The sequence below is a fragment of the Daucus carota genome, chromosome 4 (genome assembly GCF_001625215.2).
Source record: "Daucus carota subsp. sativus chromosome 4, DH1 v3.0, whole genome shotgun sequence".
Taxonomy (NCBI): Eukaryota; Viridiplantae; Streptophyta; class Magnoliopsida; order Apiales; family Apiaceae; genus Daucus; species Daucus carota.
This window is the reverse complement of record NC_030384.2, coordinates 3177450-3199157: the sequence shown is the minus strand read 5'-3', so window position 1 is coordinate 3199157 and position 21708 is coordinate 3177450.

The following is a 21708-nucleotide window of genomic DNA, read 5'->3' as shown; positions in this document are numbered from 1 at the left end:
GTTTTAGGAACCGACTTAGAAGGTACTAAGTTCAAAAGATAAGCTGCTGTCTCTAAGGCATGTCCCCAAAAGGACTTGGGTAAATCCGAATAACTCATCATCGATCTAACACTCTCTAAAAGAGTCCGGTTCCTTCTCTCTGCTACACCGTTCTGCTGGGGTGTGCCTGGTGCAGTCAACTGGGATTCTATCCCATTCTCTGATAAATATTCCCTGAATTCCCCAAGCAAGTATTCGCCACCACGATCAGATCGTAGTGACTTGATACTTTTATTATGTCGCTTCTCCGTTTTAGCTTTGTACTCTTTGAATTTCTCAAAGCACTCAGACTTACGGTGCAACAAATAAACGTATCCATATCTAGAATAATCGTCAATAAAAGTGACGAAATACTCATAACCACCTCTTGCTTGGATATTCATAGGTCCACATAAATCAGAGTGAACCAATCCTAACACTTCTTTGGCTCTATTCCCCTTTGCCTTAAAAGGCCTTTTGGTCATTTTACCTTCCAAGCAGGATTCACAAACTGGAAATGGCTCCACTGCCAATGAGCCTAAAGGCCCGTCTACTACCAGTCTTTGAATCCTCCTCAAGTTAATATGACCTAATCTCAAGTGCCAAAGATATGTTTGGTTCAAACTAGAAGGTTCCTTTCTTTTATTAGAGGTAGAAGATGTGTTGTTCAATACCCTATGTTGTAGTTGCAGTGCGGGTTGACTAGGATTAATTATATACAAATTGTCTTGCAATGTACCAGAACATATAATCCGTTTATTCATCATAATAGAAACATTACGATCCAAACAAACATTATAACCATCCATAGCAAGTTTAGAAACCGAAATCAAATTCCTTCTAAAAGAAGGTACATAAAGACAATTGTTCAAAACCAAAATCCTATCAGAACCAAAAGATAAATGAATAACTCCTACTGCAACTACTGCTACTTTCGTAGCATCTCCCATGAACACGTATATCTCGCCATCTCTAAGCATTCTGGATTGCTGGAACCCCTGCATAGAGTTACAAACATGATCAGTGGCTCCAGTATCTACACACCAAGTGCTCGTAGATATAGCCGCTATAAATGTTTCTGTAACTAGAGAAAGAGACATACCAGTATTGTTTGTCTTCTTAGGAAGAGGACAATCCTTTTTCCAGTGACCCGACTGCTTGCACCGGTAGCACTTCCCCTTAGGCTTTTTCACACCACCTTGAACCCCCACTGCCTTCACAGCTTGCTGTGTCTGAGCCTTTTTCTTCTTCTTATTGCCTTTCGGCTTAGAGGAAGAACCTTTCTCAGCCACATTCACTTGAACACTCTGGCGAAATAATCCTTCAGCTGCCTGAAGTTCTGTCAGCAGTTCCGCAAGACTATACTGCCTCTTGTTCATGTTGTAATTCAAGCGGAACTGCTCAAAACTCTTGGGCAAGCTCATAAGGACAATGTCAATCTGGGTTTCCCCGTCAAGCTCAGCACCAAGGATCTCTATCTCATTCAGATGTGACATCATCTTGAGAACATGATCCCTTACAGGTGTACCTTCAGCCATCTGAGTGTTCATTAAAGCCTTCATGGCTACTTGCCTAGCAGCCCTATTCTGATCTCCAAAAAGTTCCTTGAGATTAAAGAGCATATCCGAAGCAGTGGCCATAGCCTGATGCTGATGCTGCAAAACACCCGACATTGCTGCCAGAATGTAACATCGCGACATCTCATCAGCCTTTGTCCACCGCTTATAATACTCTTTCTCCTCATCAGGAGCATCAGCAGCGGGCTGCTCAGGCTTGGGTTCATAAGTGCAAAACTTGTACTCCTCAGCAGTCAACACAATGTCCAAATTACGTTTCCATTCAATATAGTTAGGTCCGGTAAGTTTGTTATCCTTAAGTATGGTGAACAGTGGATTAAACCCCATTATATCCTGAGAATCATGCATGAAAAAAATCACATTACACATAAAGAAGGGTGCATAAAAAATTAAGTCCTATTGGTTCCTCTAACAATTATTAAAATTAAATGCACTAACGTTTAAACACCATAAGTTTCTGGTACGTCACGATGGGTGGCATGTATACCACCTAAATTTGTTTAAACGTTACTTCGGTCCTATTACTAAACAATAAGCCACGTTGGGGTGGTCTATATTATTTTTCATAGCTAAGTGTATACCTTCATCAAATCTTAAATTACCCGAAACCTATGGAACTTGGTACGCCACGATGGGCGGCATGTATACCTTCCAATATTTCTCGAATAGAATACTTCAATTCAATATTCGTGTCTGGTTTGACTTCTAGGCAGTGGAGGAGTCACATCGGTCTCACTTAATACCCATAAGCCTTAGAAATCGCCCCAAATCAGAGATAAAGAAAATTCGTATCTATTCGTATTAATTCAAGAAGTTTGTTCCAGTAATATCTATAACATTCTAGGCACCATAAATTACATGCCACGATGGGTGACGTATACATAATTTATATTCGCCTTATATGTTAAATTACATACAAACAATGATGGAGACCATGGGATTTAATACCATATTAACTCCCTCTCCCACTTAGAATTTACTTTGAGGATTTTAATCTAGATGCATCGCCCTATGTTATTTCTTCGAAGTCCACATGCATACTATCATGGTTATAGCAACATAAAGAACACATAACATGGCAGCATACTAGCATGATTAAAGCATTAATTAAAAACATCCCTATATCCATGTCATTCTAGCATGCGAAGGGTTAGTATCACATGGCATAACAACATAAACAAGAAACGCATAATAACAATAATCAATAATCATAATAAAGCACATCCACTATTATGGCCCCGGAAAAATCAGCTTCGAATTCATCCTTCGTCAGAATCCAGATCTGTCCAGAAAACTTTGAGAGCCCGTTTGGAGGCCTAAACGGCCTCAGAATGCCTCAGACTACGTCCATTTGGAGCCTGTCCGTCTAGTTCTGCCGTCCCCGAAAAGGTATTATGCGCCCAAATCGGACATCGTATGCAAAAGTTACCCTAAATAGCAGCGGCAACAGATCGCAGCAGCGGAAGATCTCTGTTTCTTGCAGCCCCGTTGATCAAACAATTACATACAAATTGTACAGGCGAACCAGCCTATTCTATTACATCAGATCATAATCTAAAACAATTACAAATTGAATTACAAGATTAAACTATCACGATCAACCCTCGTGATTTACAACAGCCACGATAAACCACGTGGAATCCAAACATAACAGAATAATTAAAACACGGCCATAATAGTGGACAACGACCTGCATCACAGAATCACTATATACATGCATATATAATCATGACATGGACTACATATCATAAATCGCAGAACCGCAACCTGGCTCTGATGCCATTGTAGGAACAATCGGACCTTGGTCCTGCGTTTTATGATATTAATTAAAAGTTCGAACAGAATATTAACCTTAATCGCTACGGCGCAAGCGATTCAAATCCACGTCTTCTACTGTATTCCTTGATTCTCCTTGGACGAAGTGTGGCCTTCGATCTCCCAAGGTGTGCCTCTCCTTAAAGCTCCGAAAACCCAAAACCCTAGCTGTCTCCTTGAGAAAAACGACTGCCTCTCTCTGACTCTAGGATTAATTCGTTTTGGTGTGTCTTTCAGCTTTAGGAGAACGAGAATATATATAGGCTACAGCAGGGATCATGGATCATTAGGTCAGGCCTTCCAATGACATTCCGGGCCAGGCCCAATGTCATTAAATATTAATTCTATCCACTAAAGAACTAATATTTGCACTACCTTTCCTAATTCCGTAAATTAATTATTTAATTCGGCTCCCATATTAATTGCTTATAAATTCCCCATGTTTAAGATATCGCATGTCCATTAATTAAATTAATTTCTGACAATTAATTTAATCAATATCTTTTATCCTTGATCATCCACTCAACCTTATAATTATGCAAGAACAAATCTGCCTGCAGGACTAAAGCATAATTATCTTTATGAGCTTTCAAGAGGACATCATCACCCGAATATATTTTTCGGACACGGTTTCCTTTTATAGTCAATATCCCACTCTGTATATAATGTCATTGCCCAATACATAAATTCGTAATTTAAAATAAATTACTTAATTTATGAGTCAAGGCATGTGCATTAAATACAAGTGTCAATCACTATATCCGGATTAAGAACTTAAGCATTAATAACATCATAGAATCTTAGTTCTTTATTGTCAGAATTAAAGAAACAATTATTCTACTATTTTGATCCCGTTCAATATACACAAAGTATATAAGTATTATTCAATAGTCAAGATAAACTATTTCCAAATAATACTTCAGCCGTTCCAGTGGTTTGTCTAACACCACCTCGACTGTGAACCTTTATTATATTATATAAGGAGTCTGACAATCTAATCTTCTGCTATCCCATTTGATACTAGATTGTCTACAATATATAATATATAGACAATGTGAAAACATGCATTGAAGATTCTCAAATAATTGTTATATACTTCAAACGAATATTTCAGTATAACCCTAACACCACCCGTGAGATTTTATATAGAAGAATCTGTGGATTGATTACAATTCGCACAGCTGCTGGTTCATCACTCAAACAAGTTCTAACTCTCAGATTTTTCTCTCAAGTAATTTGAACAAGTTCAACTGATGCTTCTAACTTGGTTCTATACTCCAAGTTTTACAAAGCTTTTAGCTAGATTACAAAATGCACTCTAATCTAAAAACAATGCTGCACAACTTTGTCTTATGCATGCTTTTTGAGATGTCTTCATCTTTGACCATCATCTTGATTTGATCCAGATTGCACTGCATGAGATAAGTATGTTTCTGCTTCTTCTTTATTTTCCTAATTAGGCTTCCATGTAATTTTAGTGTAATTCGATCCATGTGATTTGTCAGACTTAAGCTCTAGTCACTTTCAACTGCTCTTTGCTTCATCAGTTGAAAGTTTTGGTTACTTTCAACTGCTCTTGACTTTATCAGTTGAATGCTGGGTTCATCAGTTGAATGAATTACAAACTTCATCAGTTGAATGTTGTTCCAGTCTTATCAGTTGAATTCCTCAGCATCATCAGTTGAATACTTTGTCTTCAGTTGAATGCTTGATTTTCATCAGTTGAAACATCATCCAGTCTTCATCAGTTGAATAGTTACATCTCATCAGTTGAATATCCTTCACTTAGATAAAATTACATGGCATTGGATATTTATAATTAGCCATCCTGTTCTACCCATCCGTTGATAATTCCCAAAGACAAGAAATATAACAATTACAACTGAAATTTGATAAAGATTCTAAGTAAGACATGTTACAAAATGTTATTGTTATCATAAAAAATTATTGATTCCTAACACTTTTGCACTTGAGAATCAATGTAACTAATTACCTAGCTCTTCCCGTTCTAATCCACTAAGAACCCTTGCTAGTTTCAGTGACTAATCACAATAATCAATTACAAGAAGAATGATTACAACTCAAAAGTATTCTCTAAATAATATATAATAGCAGTGAGCAATTCAAGCTCGAAGTTTAGAGAAAGATTGAGGTTTTTCAAAGTGAGTTAATTGCTTTTCTGAAAAACACAAGAGCCATATATATATTGAAATAATATAACGGCTAGAGATCTGAATATCTCCACCAACGATCTTGTGAACGTTGTTCTGAACGTTGGAGAGAAATCAGATGCAAAACTATAGGAGTTTAAAGTTTGAAAATCGATTACAAATCAACTCCTATAATTTAGGGATAAGATCGAAGTTGTTAAGAGAAAAGATTTTGAATTCTTCTCAACTTCTTCCCATATTTAGAAAACGTTTTATTGATTTTAAATGAGCTTAAAACGTTCACTAAAACTATATACTGGACAGAGAATTTACAATATATAAGTCCTAACCCTTGTAGATCGAGTAGGAAATCTGGGTAGAACACAGCTTCTGTCCAGACTCTGTTCAGCTTGCTGTTATCACATAACAGCTCGCTATTTTCAACTCCTGCAAAACTGAATTAGCAGATACAAAACGGCAGGCTAAAGCAAGCAATATCAAAAGAGTAGGCTATTATAATAAAGCAGCTTGCTGAAGTGTTATCATCAAAACTTGTGATAAACAATCTCCCCCTTTTTGATGATTACACTTATTTCAGGAGATTCTCCCCCTGAATTTTATAATACCTGAACTCCCCCTGAATTTTATAAATCCTTCAATCTTGTTAGTCCAACAACAAAAATACATTCCACTAAATAACATTTACTTACTCCTGAAATATTCTCCCCCTTAATCAGCATAAAGGGTAAGCTACATACCGGTAGCAGCTTGCTGTTTTAAACAGTGCACATGCCCAATTCTCTTCGAATGATTAGAAATCTTTCTTCGGGCAGAGGCTTGGTGAATATATCAGCAACTTGAAATTCTGTTGGGACATAAACCAGGTTAATTTTTCCTTTAGCCACATTGTCTCGCAAGAAATGATGTCGAACGTCGATATGCTTTGTGCGAGAGTGAAGAACCGGATTTTCTGAGATATTTATTGTGCTAGTGTTGTCACAATAAATTGGGACTTTTTCACATTTGATTCCAAAATCCTTGAGAGTTTGCATCATCCATAGAACTTGAGAACAAAAGCTCCCTGCAGCTAGATATTCACCTTCGGTTGTAGAGAGAGCCACAGATGTTTGCTTCTTGCTTTGCCAACATACCAAGCTAGAACCAAGAAAATTGCAAACACCACTTGTGCTTTTTCTATCCGTTTGTGATCCTGCATAGTCTGCATCACTATACCCCACAAGATCAAATGTATTCGAAATAGGATAGAATAAGCCAAGAGTAATAGTACCACTTAGGTAACGAAAAATCCTTTTAATAGCATTTAAGTGGGACTCCTTAGGATTAGCTTGAAAACATGCACAAACACAAACACTATACATGATATCAGGTCTAGAGGCTGTTAGATATAATAGAGATCCAATCATACCTCGATATCATGTTATATCAACACTTTTACCTGATTCATCTGAAAACAGCTTGCTGTTTTGAGGCATTGGAGTTGATTTTGGCTTGACACTTTCAAATCCAAATCTCTTCAGCAACTCTTTCACATATTTTGTTTGGTGCACATAGATACCATCAGGAGTCTGCTTGATTTGAAGACCCAAGAAATAGTTGAGCTCACCCATCATGCTCATATCAAATTCACTATGCATGCACTTAGAAAACCACTCACAAAGTTCATCATTAGTAGATCCAAAGATAATATCATCAACATAAATTTGAACTACTAAGATTTCACCATTAAGAGATTTTGTAAAGAGAATAGGATCAATTTTACCTCGTACAAAACCATTCTTAATCAAGAACTTACTGAGTCTTTTATACCATGATCTAGGAGCTTGTTTCAATCCATAAAGCGCTTTCTTCAACTTGTACACGTAGTCTGGATATTGTTCATGTTCAAACCCAGGAGGCTGTTTTACATAAACTTCCTCTTCCAGCAGGCCGTTTAGGAAAGCGCTTTTGACATCCATTTGAAACAGCTTGATCTTTTTGTAGCATGCATAAGCTAAGAGCATTCTGATTGATTCCAAGCGAGCAACCGGAGCATATGTTTGATCATAGTCGATGCCTTCTTGCTGGTTATATCCTCGAGCCACAAGCCTTGCCTTGTTGCGAGTAATAGTTGATACATGCAAAATATATATAAAAGAGCCCGTTCATATAGATAGACTATTATTATTAGGGTTTTGTATTATTACAGATATATCGAATATTGTGTGTATTGAGGGAGAGAGGTAGAGAAATCTTCGGGAGATAACTTGAGCAAAGATTGAAGGGATTCAGTCCAAGTTCGAGAGATTTCGTCAAGTTGTATTTTCTTCACTCTTGTACTCTTTTGACATGATTTCAATAATATATATATTCGTGTTTTCTTTAATTGTTATGAGTAACTAATTCTCTAGTCCGAGGATTGGGGAGTATTTGATGGCTTAATATGTTTGTTTGATCTCATTTTGTGATTTCTCTATGTATGCTAATCTGTCATTGAGCGCGTAACACAGTTATAGGAGTCGCGAACCTGTAATTGTATCTGTAGGACTTGTATATCACGATTGATTTACATTCATTGTAGCCAGCAAAGAAACCTAATTCTTGGATTGCTTTTTATCATCGTTAATTCACACTTTTAATTGCTTTATTAGTTTAATTTAGTTGATGGTAAAAACCACAATTTATTCTCTAAACTTCTAAATAGAAAGGAGTAATATACTTGATTTAATATTGTATTCAGTCCTTTCCTGAGAACGAACTTAATATAAATTCACTGCAACAAATTGGCGCCGCTGCCGGGGAAGGCAACAATATTAAGTTTAGGTTAATTATTTCTTATTGTTTAGATTTTATAATATTTGTTTCCAAGATCTATCTCATTGGTGTTTCGTTTCAGGTACACCTGATATATGCGTAGATCGAAAAGTGCTGGAAATTTCGAACCAGATCCAGAAATCGAGCGCACTTTTCGAGTTAGAAGGCAAGAAGCAAGGAAAAAGAAAAAAGAGGCCAAGATGACTGATAACAATAATGCAAACGCAAATCTCCATGTTATTGTTCCTGATGAGTCATCCATTCAGGATCATGAGACTCCTAATCCTGCTAATTGCATGTACAAGACTCCTGCGATTGGTGCAACTCAATATAACATCAATCCCGGTCTTATTCAGATGGTGAGCAATTCAGCTTTTGAAGGAGACATTGAGAGAGAGAGGATCCACAGCGACATCTCGAGCGCTTCGTGCAAATGTGTGGTTCTTTCAGAATAAATGCGGTTACTGCTGATCAAATTCGTCTTCATATGTTCCCTTATTCTATAAAGGGAAAAGCTTTGGAATGGTTTCAACAGCTTTCAGATGCTACTCTAGCTACTTGGGAAAATCTTTCTACTGAGTTCTTATCCAAATATTATCCTTCTCACAAGGCTCAGCAAATGAGAGCAATTATTCATACTTTCAAAGCACAACCAGCTGAAGGCTTGTATCAGGCATGGGAGAGATATAAGACATTATTGAGAAAGTGTCCACATCATGGTTACGAGGAGTGGATGGTTCTGAGCACCTTTTATGGAGCTCTAAATTCTGATATTCGGCTGAGTTTGGATGTTGCAGCTGGAGGAAATTTTAAGGAAGCACCTGTTACTCAAGCTAAGGCACTTCTCGAGGAATTGGCCTCAAATAACTATGCTTGGGCACCTAGTGGTACAAGCTCAGTGAAATCAGCACAAGACACTGAGATGATGAACTTGCTCACTCTGAAATTGGATGGTCTTACTCAAGAAGTTCATGGACAAAGAGCAAATGTCAATGCTATTTCTTCTCCAACGGAAGGGTATATTGATCTTGGTACTGATCAGTACTCACATGCACAACAATTTCCAGAGGAAGCAGCTTTCATCCAAGGAAGACAATCATGGCCTGTTCAAAATAATTCTTATTACAATCCAAATCAGAGGCCCAACTGTTAGGGTTATACTAAAATATTCGTTTGAAGTATATAACAATTATTTGAGAATCTTGGATGCATGTTTTCACATTGTCTATATATTATATATTGTAGACAATCTAGTATCAAATGGGATAGCAGAAGATTAGATTGTCAGACTCCTTATATAATATAATAAAGGTTCATAGTCGAGGTGGTGTTAGACAAACCACTGGAACGGCTGAAGTATTATTTGGAAATAGTTTATCTTGACTATTGAATAATACTTATATACTTTGTGTATATTGAACGGGATCAAAATAGTAGAATAATTGTTTCTTTAATTCTGACAATAAAGAACTAAGATTCTATGATGTTATTAATGCTTAAGTTCTTAATCCGAATATAGTGATTGACACTTGTATTTAATGCACATGCCTTGACTCATAAATTAAGTAATTTATTTTAAATTACGAATTTATGTATTGGGCAATGACATTATATACAGAGTGGGATATTGACTATAAAAGGAAACTGTGTCCGAAAAATATATTCGGGTGATGATGTCCTCTTGAAAGCTCATAAAGATAATTATGATTTAGTCCTGCAGGCAGATTTGTTCTTGCATAATTATAAGGTTGAGTGGATGATGAAGGATAAAAGATATTGATTAAATTAATTGTCAAAAATTAATTTAATTAATGGACATGCGATATCTTAAACATGGGGAATTTATAAGCAGTTAATATGGGAGCCGAATTAAATAATTAATTTACGGAATTAGGAAAGGTAGTGCAAATATTAGTTCTTTACTGGATAGAATTAATATTTAATGACATTGGGCCTGGCCCGGAATGTCATTGGAAGGCCTGACCTAATGATCCATGATCCCTGCTGTAGCCTATATATATTCTCGTTCTCCTAAAGCTGAAAGACACACCAAAACGAATTAATCCTAGAGTCAGAGAGAGGCAGACGTTTTTCTCAAGGAGACAGCTAGGGTTTTGGGTTTTCGGAGCTTTAAGGAGAGGCACACCTTGGGAGATCGAAGGCCACACTTCGTCCAAGGAGAATCAAGGAATACAGTAGAAGACGTGGATTTGAATCGCTTGCGCCGTAGCGATTAAGGTTAATATTCTGTTCGAACTTTTAAATAGTATCATAAAACGCAGGACCAAGGTCCGATTGATCCTACAATGGCATCAGAGCCAGGTTGCGGTTCTGCGATTTATGATATGCAGTCCATGTCATGATTATATATGCATGTATATAGTGATTCTGTGATGCAGGTCGTTGTCCACTATTATGGCCGTGTTTTAATTATTCTGTTATGTTTGGATTCCACGTGGTTTATCGTGGCTGTTGTAAATCACGAGGGTTGATCGTGATAGTTTAATCTTGTAATTCAATTTGTAATTGTTTTAGATTATGATCTGATGTAATAGAATAGGCTGGTTCGCCTGTACAATTTGTATGTAATTGTTTGATCAACGGGGCTGCAAGAAACAGAGATCTTCCGCTGCTGCGATCTGTTGCCGCTGCTATTTAGGGTAACTTTTGCATACGATGTCCGATTTGGGCGCATAATACCTTTTCGGGGACGGCAGAACTAGACGGACAGGCTCCAAATGGACGTAGTCTGAGGCATTCTGAGGCCGTTTAGGCCTCCAAACGGGCTCTCGAAGTTTTCTGGACAGATCTGGATTCTGACGAAGGATGAATTCGAAGTTGATTTTTCCGGGGCCATAATAGTGGATGTGCTTTATTATGATTATTGATTATTGTTATTATGCGTTTCTTGTTTGTGTTGTTATGCCATGTGATACTAACCCTTCGCATGCTAGAATGACATGGACATAGGGATGTTTTTAATTAATGCTTTAATCATGCTAGTATGCTGCCATGTTATGTGTTCTTTATGTGTTCTTTATGTTGCTATAACCATGATAGTATGCATGTGGACTTCGAAGAAATAACATAGGGCGATGCATCTAGATTAAAATCCTCAAAGCAAATTCTAAGTGGGAGAGGGAGTTAATATGGTATTAAATCCCATGGTCTCCATCATTGTTTGTATGTAATTTAACATAAAGACGAATATAAATTATGTATACGTCACCCATCGTGGCATGTAATTTATGGTGCCTAGAATGTTATAGATATTACTGGAACAAACTTCTTAAATTAATACGAATAGATACGGATTTCCTTTATCTCTGATTTGGGGCGATTTCGAAGGCTTATGGGTATTAAGTGAGACCGATGTGACTCCTCCACTGCCTAGAAATCAAACCAGACACGAATATTGAATTGAAGTATTCTATTCCAGAAATATTGGAAGGTATACATGCCGCCCATCGTGGCGTACCAAGTTCCATAGGTTTCGGGTAATTTAAGATTTGATGATGGTATACACTTAGCTATGAAAAATAATATAGACCACCCCAACGTGGCTTATTGTTTAGTAATAGGACCGAAGTAACGTTTAAACAAATTTAGGTGGTATACATGTCACCCATCGTGACGTACCAGAAATTTATGGTGTTTAAACGTTAGTGCATTTAATTTTAATAATTGTTAGAGGAACCAATAGGACTTAATTTTTTATGCACCCTTCTTTATGTGTAATGTGATTTTTTCATGCATGATTCTCAGGATATAATGGGGTTTAATCCACTGTTCACCATACTTAAGGATAACAAACTTACCGGACCTAACTATATTGAATGGAAACGTAATTTGGACATTGTGTTGACTGCTGAGGAGTACAAGTTTTGCACTTATGAACCCAAGCCTGAGCAGCCCGCTGCTGATGCTCCTGATGAGGAGAAAGAGTATTATAAGCGGTGGACAAAGGCTGATGAGATGTCGCGATGTTACATTCTGGCAGCAATGTCGGGTGTTTTGCAGCATCAGCATCAGGCTATGGCCACTGCTTCGGATATGCTTTTTAATCTCAAGGAACTTTTTGGAGATCAGAATAGGGCTGTTAGGCAAGTAGCCATGAAGGCTTTAATGAACACTCAGATGGCTGAAGGTACACCTGTAAGGGATCATGTTCTCAAGATGATGTCACATCTGAATGAGATAGAGATCCTTGGTGCAGAGCTTGACGGGGAAACCCAGATTGACATTATCCTTATGAGCTTGCCCAAGAGTTTTGAGCAGTTCCGCTTGAATTACAACATGAACAAGAGGCAGTATAGTCTTGCGGAACTGCTGACGGAACTTCAGGCAGCTGAAGGATTATTTCGCCAGAGTGTTCAAGTGAATGTGGCTGAGAAAGGTTCTTCCTCTAAGCCGAAAGGCAATAAGAAGAAGAAAAAGGCTCAGACACAGAAAGCTGTGAAGGCAGTGGGAGTTCAAGGTGGTGTGAAAAAGCCTAAAGGGAAGTGCTACCGGTGCAAGCAGTCGGGTCACTGGAAAAAGGATTGTCCTCTTCCTAAGAAGACAAACGATACTGGTATGTCTCTTTCTCTAGTTACAGAAACATTTGTAGCGGCTATATCTACGAGCACTTGGTGTGTAGATACTGGAGCCACTGATCATGTTTGTAACTCTATGCAGGGGTTCCAGCAATCCAGAATGCTTAGAGATGGTGAGATCTACGTGTTCATGGGAGATGCTACGAAAGTAGCAGTAGTTGCAGTAGGAGTTATTCATTTATCTTTTGGTTCTGATAGGATTTTGGTTTTGAACAATTGTCTTTATGTACCTTCTTTTAGAAGGAATTTGATTTCGGTTTCTAAACTTGCTATGGATGGTTATAATGTTTGTTTGGATCGTAATGTTTCAATTATGATGAATAAACGGATTATATGTTCTGGTACATTGCAAGACAATTTGTATATAATTAATCCTAGTCAACCCGCACTGCAACTACAACATAGGGTATTGAATAACACATCTTCCACCTCTAATAAAAGAAAGGAACCTTCTAGTATGAACCAAACATATCTTTGGCACGTGAGATTAGGTCATATTAACTTGAGGAGGATTCAAAGACTGGTAGTAGACGGGCCTTTAGGCTCATTGGCAGTGGAGCCATTTCCAGTTTGTGAATCCTGCTTGGAAGGTAAAATGACCAATAGGCCTTTTAAGGCAAAGGGGAATAGAGCCAAAGAAGTGTTAGGATTGGTTCACTCTGATTTATGTGGACCTATGAATATCCAAGCAAGAGGTGGTTATGAGTATTTCGTCACTTTTATTGACGATTATTCTAGATATGGATACATTTATTTGTTGCGCCGTAAGTCTGAGTGCTTTGAGAAATTCAAAGAGTACAAAGCTAAAACGGAGAAGCGACATAATAAAAGTATCAAGTCACTACGATCTGATCGTGGTGGCGAATACTTACTTGGGGAATTCAGGGAATATTTATCAGAGAATGGGATAAAATCCCAGTTGACTGCACCAGGCACACCCCAGCAGAACGGTGTAGCAGAGAGAAGGAACCGGAGTCTTTTAGAGAGTGTTAGATCGATGATGAGTTATTCGGATTTACCCAAGTCATTTTGGGGACATGCCTTAGAGACAGCAGCTTATCTTCTGAACTTAGTACCTTCTAAGTCGGTTCCTAAAACCCCTTTAGAATTGTGGACCGGGGACAAACCGAGTCTGAGACACATTCGGATATGGGGTTGTCCAGCACATGTGCTGAACAAGAACGCGACTAAGCTAGAATCTCGTACAGAAGTAAAGCTGTTTGTAGGCTACCCCATTGGAACAAAAGGTTATTTATTTTATAGTCCTAAGGATCGGGATGTCACTGTTAGCACAAATGCAAGATTCTTAGAGGAAGACTATATAATGAATCACAAACCCAAGAGTAGTATCGTTTTAGAGGAACTAGTGGGAGGGACGAATAATGAACCTGTAGTACAAGTAGAACAACCACAGCAGACTATGCAACCGGTCACTAATACCGCACCAGTTCCTCGTCGTAGTGGGAGGGTTGTTCTACAGCCCGACAGATTCATGTTTTTGGGAGAGTCTTCGGACTTGGTCTCTGGTGAACATGATGATGATCCCCGGACATACAAAGAGGCAATACAGGACAAAGATGCAAGTCTTTGGCAAAAGGCAATGGATTCTGAGATGGAATCAATGTATTCTAATCAGGTCTGGGAGCTCGTGGAACCACCCAAAGGTGTAAAACCTATTGGATGTAAGTGGGTCTACAAGAAAAAGAGGGGATTAGACAAAAAGGTGAAAGCCTGGAAAGCAAGACTTTTTGCGAAAGGGTATACTCAGAAAGTAGGTATCGATTATGAGGAAACCTTTTCGCCAGTAGTCATGCTTAAGTCAATCCGTATTCTTTTATCTATAGCAGCTCATCTCGATTATCAGATTTGGCAAATGGATGTCAAGACAGCTTTCCTTAATGGAAATCTTGAGGAAACCATCTATATGCAGCAACCAGAGGGATTCATTAAAGAAGGCCAAGAGCATCTTGTTTGTAAGCTGAAGAGGTCTATTTATGGACTTAAACAAGCTTCTAGGTATTGGAACATTCGCTTTGATCAGGCAGTCCAGTCTTATGGATTTGATCAATGTCCAAGCGAAGCATGCGTGTATAAGAGATGTGAGGGAAATGCAGTGGTTTTTCTGGTGCTTTATGTTGATGACATTTTACTCATTGGAAACAATGTTAAGATGTTGTCTTCAATAAAGGCATGGTTGTTCAAACAATTTGAAATGAAGGACTTAGGTGAAGCAGCATACATCCTTGGGATCAAACTTATAAGGGATCGCAAGAAAAGGATGTTGGCTTTATCTCAGGAGCCCTACATAGATGACGTATTAGCTCGTTTTAACATGCAGGACTCCAAGAAGGGTAATTTACCCTTCAGACATGGAGTTACTCTATCAAAGAGGCAGTGTCCTTCGACACCTAAGGAGATAGAGAACATGAAGGCAGTTCCTTATGCTTCGGCATGTGGGAGCTTAATGTATGCAATGTTATGTACGAGGCCTGATATCTGTTTTGCCGTGGGCATGGTTAGCAGATACCAGTCAAACCCAGGACAAGAACATTGGAGTGCTGTAAAAGCAATACTCAAGTACCTACGAAGGACTAAGGAGTATATGCTGGTTTACAAGTCCTCTGATTTAGTGCCTCTGGGATATACCGATTCGGATTTCCAGACAGACAAGGATAAGAGAAAGTCCACCTCGGGATGTGTTTTTACTTTGGGAGGTGGAGCCGTAATATGGAGGAGTGTGAAGCAGAAATGCATCGCGGACTCAACCATGGAAGCCGAATATGTGGCAGCCTCGGAGGCAGCCAAAGAGGCTATATGGTTCCGAAACTTCCTGCTGGATTTGGGTGTGGTTCCTAATCTGCCACAGCAAATCACGATTAATTGTGATAACACTGGTGCTGTGGCAAATACCAAGGAACCGCGGGCCCATAAGGCAGCGAAACACATAGAGCGTAAGTATCACCTCATACGACAGTTCGTTAAGCGAGGAGATATCATTGTGGCTGACATAGCATCGAAGGATAACCGGGCAGATCCTTTCACGAAGAGCTTACCAGCTAAGGCTTTTCAGGAGCACGTGGAAGCGATAGGAGTCAGATACTTGGTCACATAGTTATTATAGTTGGTAGTGGATTGCTTGTAATAAACACTGATATACTCAAAGAATATCTTGAGTATAAGTGGGAGATTGTTAGGGTTATACTAAAATATTCGTTTGAAGTATATAACAATTATTTGAGAATCTTGGATGCATGTTTTCACATTGTCTGTATATTATATATTGTAGACAATCTAGTATCAAATGGGATAGCAGAAGATTAGATTGTCAGACTCCTTATATAATATAATAAAGGTTCATAGTCGAGGTGGTGTTAGACAAACCACTAGAACGGCTGAAGTATTATTTGGAAATAGTTTATCTTGACTATTGAATAATACTTATATACTTTGTGTATATTGAACGGGATCAAAATAGTAGAATAATTGTTTCTTTAATTCTGACAATAAAGAACTAAGATTCTATGATGTTATTAATGCTTAAGTTCTTAATCCGGATATAGTGATTGACACTTGTATTTAATGCACATGCCTTGACTCATAAATTAAGTAATTTATTTTAAATTACGAATTTATGTATTGGGCAATGACATTATATACAGAGTGGGATATTGACTATAAAAGGAAACTGTGTCCGAAAAATATATTCGGGTGATGATGTCCTCTTGAAAGCTCATAAAGATAAGAGTTAATTGCAATTGGCACCCCTTTGGTTTCGGCTTATTGCACATTGCACCTAATAGTTTTGAAAAATACACTTTGCATCCCTAGACTTTTAACCCGTAGACACTTTGCACCCTTTCTGTTAAATTCTGCCGTTACCGTTAACTTTTGCAGGGGCATTTTGGGAAATTTAATTATATTTAATTAAAATCAGATCTTTATTTAAATTTTTTGACCATCTAAACGATATTTTTCGAAAAAACTTAAAGATTGAAAGTTTTAGAGAATAAAAAGATCTTCTTAGAACTATAAGGTTCAAAATTTTCGTAATTCTTTTTATAATTATTTTTAAAAAATTCAAAAATTAGCAATCTTGTAAAAATGAACAATCATTTTTAAATAATTATTTAAATTTTGAACCTTATTTTTCTAAAAAGATCTTTTTATCCTCTACAACTTTCGTTCTTTAAGTTTTTCCGAAAAATATCGTTTAGATGTTCAGAAAATTTAAATAAAGGTCTGATTTTAATTAAATATAATTAAATTTCCCAAAATGCCCCTGCAAAAATTAACGGTAACGGCAGAAATTAACGGAAAGGGTGCAAAGTGTCTACGGGTTAAAAGTCTGGGGATGCAAAGTGTATTTTCCAAAACTATTAGGTGCAATGTGCAATAAGCCGAAACCAAAGGGGTGCCAATTGTAATTAACTCTAAAGATAATTATGCTTTAGTCCTGCAGGCAGATTTGTTCTTGCATAATTATAAGGTTGAGTGGATGATCAAGGATAAAAGATATTGATTAAATTAATTGTCAGAAATTAATTTAATTAATGGACATGCGATATCTTAAACATGGGGAATTTATAAGCAATTAATATGGGAGCCGAATTAAATAATTAATTTACGGAATTAGGAAAGGTAGTGCAAATATTAGTTCTTTAGTGGATAGAATTAATATTTAATGACATTGGGCCTGGCCCGGAATGTCATTGGAAGGCCTGACCTAATGATCCATGATCCCTGCTGTAGCCTATATATATTCTCGTTCTCCTAAAGCTGAAAGACACACCAAAACGAATTAATCCTAGAGTCAGAGAGAGGCAGACGTTTTTCTCAAGGAGACAGCTAGGGTTTTGGGTTTTCGGAGCTTTAAGGAGAGGCACACCTTGGGAGATCGAAGGCCACACTTCGTCCAAGGAGAATCAAGGAATACAGTAGAAGACGTGGATTTGAATCGCTTGCGCCGTAGCGATTAAGGTTAATATTCTGTTCGAACTTTTAAATAGTATCATAAAACGCAGGACCAAGGTCCGATTGTTCCTACACCAACAACAATCTTTCTTACAACAACAATCATGCTGTTAATCCATCATATGCAGCTCAGAAGCAGCAACCTCCCGGTTTTCAACCACGTCAGTAGTATCCAAATCAACAACAGTTTCAACCTCCACCAAAGGAAAATAAAGAACCTGCTGACTGGGAAATTGCACTCAGTAAGATGATACAAGGGACGACTGGAGCTTTTGCCAATATGGAAACCAAATTTGAAAAAGTGGAGTCAAGGCTTGATCAGATGGCTTCATCACAAAAGATGTTGGAAGTTCAAATTGGGCAAATTGCTAATAAGGTTGGTGTTCGTGAGCAATGATCTCTACCTAGTCAACCAGATTTGAAGGGTAATGAGCAATGCAAGGCTATCACTTTTAGGAATGGAAGAGAATTGCCCGAAGTCGAGGTTGTCAAGCGTAATGAAAAGGCCCCTTCAAAGAAAGACGAGCTAGTTGAATCTGAGGCTGAAATTTCAAAAAAGGAAAATGATGAGCAGAAAGAAGATGAAATTGCACCAAAGGTACCAGTGAAACCATATATTCCTCCAATCCCTTTCCCACAAAGGCTGCATAACAAGAAGTTGGAGAAACAATATGAGAAATTCTTGCAAACCTTTCGGCAATTGCATATAAATATTGCTTTTGCTGATGCCTTGGCATAAATGCCATTATATGCCAAATTTTTGAAGGAGATGTTGTCTAGGAAGCGGAAACTTGAAGATGTGGAAACCATTATTCTCAATGCAGAGTGTAGTGCTGTTATTCAAAAATCAATTCCGCAAAAGTTAAAAGATCCCGGAAGTTTCTCTTTGCCATGCACTATTGGAAAGATGGAGAATATTAAAGCCTTATGTGATTTGAGGGCTAGTGTAAGTTTGATGCCATACTCCATTTGCAAGAGGCTTGGTCTTGGAGAGCTCAAGAAGACAAGAATCTCACTTCAGTTGGCAGATCGTACAATCAAGCATCCTTTGGGAGTCATAGAGGATGTACTTGTCAAGGTCGATAAATTCTTTATTCCTTATGATTTTGTGGTGTTGGATATGGATGAAGATGTGGAGATGCCCATAATCTTGGGAAGGCCATTTTTGGCTACTGCTGAAACCACGATCGATGTCAAAGCTGGGAAACTCACATTGAATGTTGGTGATGAAAAAGTTGAGTTCGATCTCAACAAAGCACTGAAGATGTCTTTAATTGACGCTACATGTTTCAATGTTGACATAGTTGATGAGATTGTGAAGAATGGTGATGTAGACTTGGAGGAAGAAGAACAAGCTCCAACTGACAAAGATGGTGAGGACAAACTTGTATTAGAGGTGCAAAAATCAGGTATGCCAATGATTGAGACGGCTTTTTCAATTTCAGAGGCACCTCAGGTAGAACTCAAACCTCTTCCTTCTAATCTAAAATATGCTTTTCTTGGTGATAATGAGACATATCCTGTAGTTGTATCTGCTTTACTTGATGATGATGAACTTGAAAAATTGTTAAATGTGCTTAAAAAATTTAAATCATGAATAGGTTGGACAATTCAGGATATCAAGGGAATTAGCCCAGCTCTTTGCATGCATAGGATTGACTTAGAAGATAATCATAAACCAGTGATTGAAGGACAAAGAAGATTAAATCCTAACTTGCAAGATGTGGTTAAAAAAGAGATAACTAAGTTGTTAGATGCGGGTATTATATATTATGTTCCACATAGTAAATGGGTTAGTCCTATTCATGTTGTGCCTAAGAAGGGTGGGATGACTGTTGTGAAAATTGAAAAGAATGAATTAATTCCCACGAGAACTGTAACAGGTTGGAGAGTCTGTATTGATTATAGGAAATTAAATAATGCTACTCGTAAGGATCACTTTCCTCTCCCATTTATTGATCAAATGTTAGAAAGACTTGCGGGTAATGAGTATTATAATTTTCTAGATGGTTTCTCAGGATATTTTCAGATTCCTATTGCTCCTGAGGATCAAGAAATGAAAGGCATATGTTAAGCCTATTTGTATTTAAGAGTATCAACTCAACTCTGATAAGAAAGAAAGTAAATTAGCAAGCACTATTGAAGGAATCCGTACGAAGAACGTCAAGTGATTTATTAAAATCATATGTCTGAAGAATTTCAGGATGCTGCTGCACACCACTGCAAGAAGTTCATTAATATGTTCAAGCCTCAGTGTACAAATAATATTTTGTAGCACGTCCAGAGGTCCAGAAGGTATAAAGTTTTAATATTTTATTTATTCAGAAGATTCCAAACTATTTCTACTTATGAAGAAGAACTACGAAGACAAAGACTCGACGAACAAGCCACTTCTCCAATGTTTAATTGTTAAAGAATATTTGATTCAGCTAGATACAGATGAACCAGACAGTACATTTGGGTGTCAGCTACTCAGATTAAATATTCTGCATCAACAATAGGTGGTCGTTCAATCAAGACAAAGAATCAGATCTGTTAAAGGAAGTCAGAAGACCTGCTGCTGAAGGATGTGCTCAATATAATTATTCTTTTAATTTATTCACATCTCAAATAATTATATAAGTTATGTAATTTATTTATTAAATTGATTCACACTTGAATTAATTTAATTTATGAATTTATATGATTAATATAATTAAGTGAATAATTATTGAATTAATTATATTAAAGAAAATCTATTTAAAACTGATTTTGGGCACGGTATGACAATCATATAGATTGTCATACCGCACCTGGTTTGTCATACCGAATTGTGTAGCATGACAAGCACATTGTCATACCGAATTGTGTAGCATGACAAGCAGTTTGTCGAGTCAACCCGCAGCTCTGTCTTCCATAAAGAAACCTCGGTTGGAAACCCTGAAGACAACTGTAGCCTCATCCTTGCCTTCCCAAAAAGGCTTGGACTTGGAACAGGCAATGAAACAGTCTCTGGACTCATTCTCTCAACAGAATGATGCCATTGAAGTTGACCGTCCTGCCACGGTACCCTGTACAGAGTCAAGCACTGCGCTAGCACTCACGCTAGTGCAAGACCAAACAGATACACAGGTTACTATGTTTACTGATTGCACAGATTTTCAAAATCCAATTAATATGTATGAAAACTTTACTGATCGCACTTTCTTTAATGATCAGGAGGAACTTGGCAGCGTGCAAGTAAATCTGCTCTCGCAGGCATTCGGAGGACAATTTGTTCCTCCACTACCTTTGAACCCATCTCAGGGGACATTGGTAGTTTACACAGGTACAGCTGGAAGAGTGAATACTATGAGTGAAGAAAGGCAAACACCGAGCGATACACATGCACGTAAGGCTAGTGAAACAGCTTTGAGTGTACGTGAGGTGAGTGCACACACTAACACAGCTCTGTTGGAGGAACAAATGGCTAAGCTGAAAGCTGAATTAGCCCGAATGATTGCAGAAAATGAGAAACTAAAGGGTGCACAGTTGGTGACCCTAGAAAAGAAAGCAGATGAAAGGCCATCCAGTTCTTCCAGGGATGCGCTTAAAGAAGAAATACATGAGTTGGCTGTCGAGAGGAGATCTAACCATGCTCTTTATATGTCAAGATTTGATGATATCGACAGTAAACTTGATCACCTCCTCAGGAACTCAAAGTCAGATGCTGATACCTCCAGAGAGGATCCCTCAACTAAGGGGGGGAATAGAAGAGATAGAGGAGATGGAGACAAAGGTGACAGGGGAAAT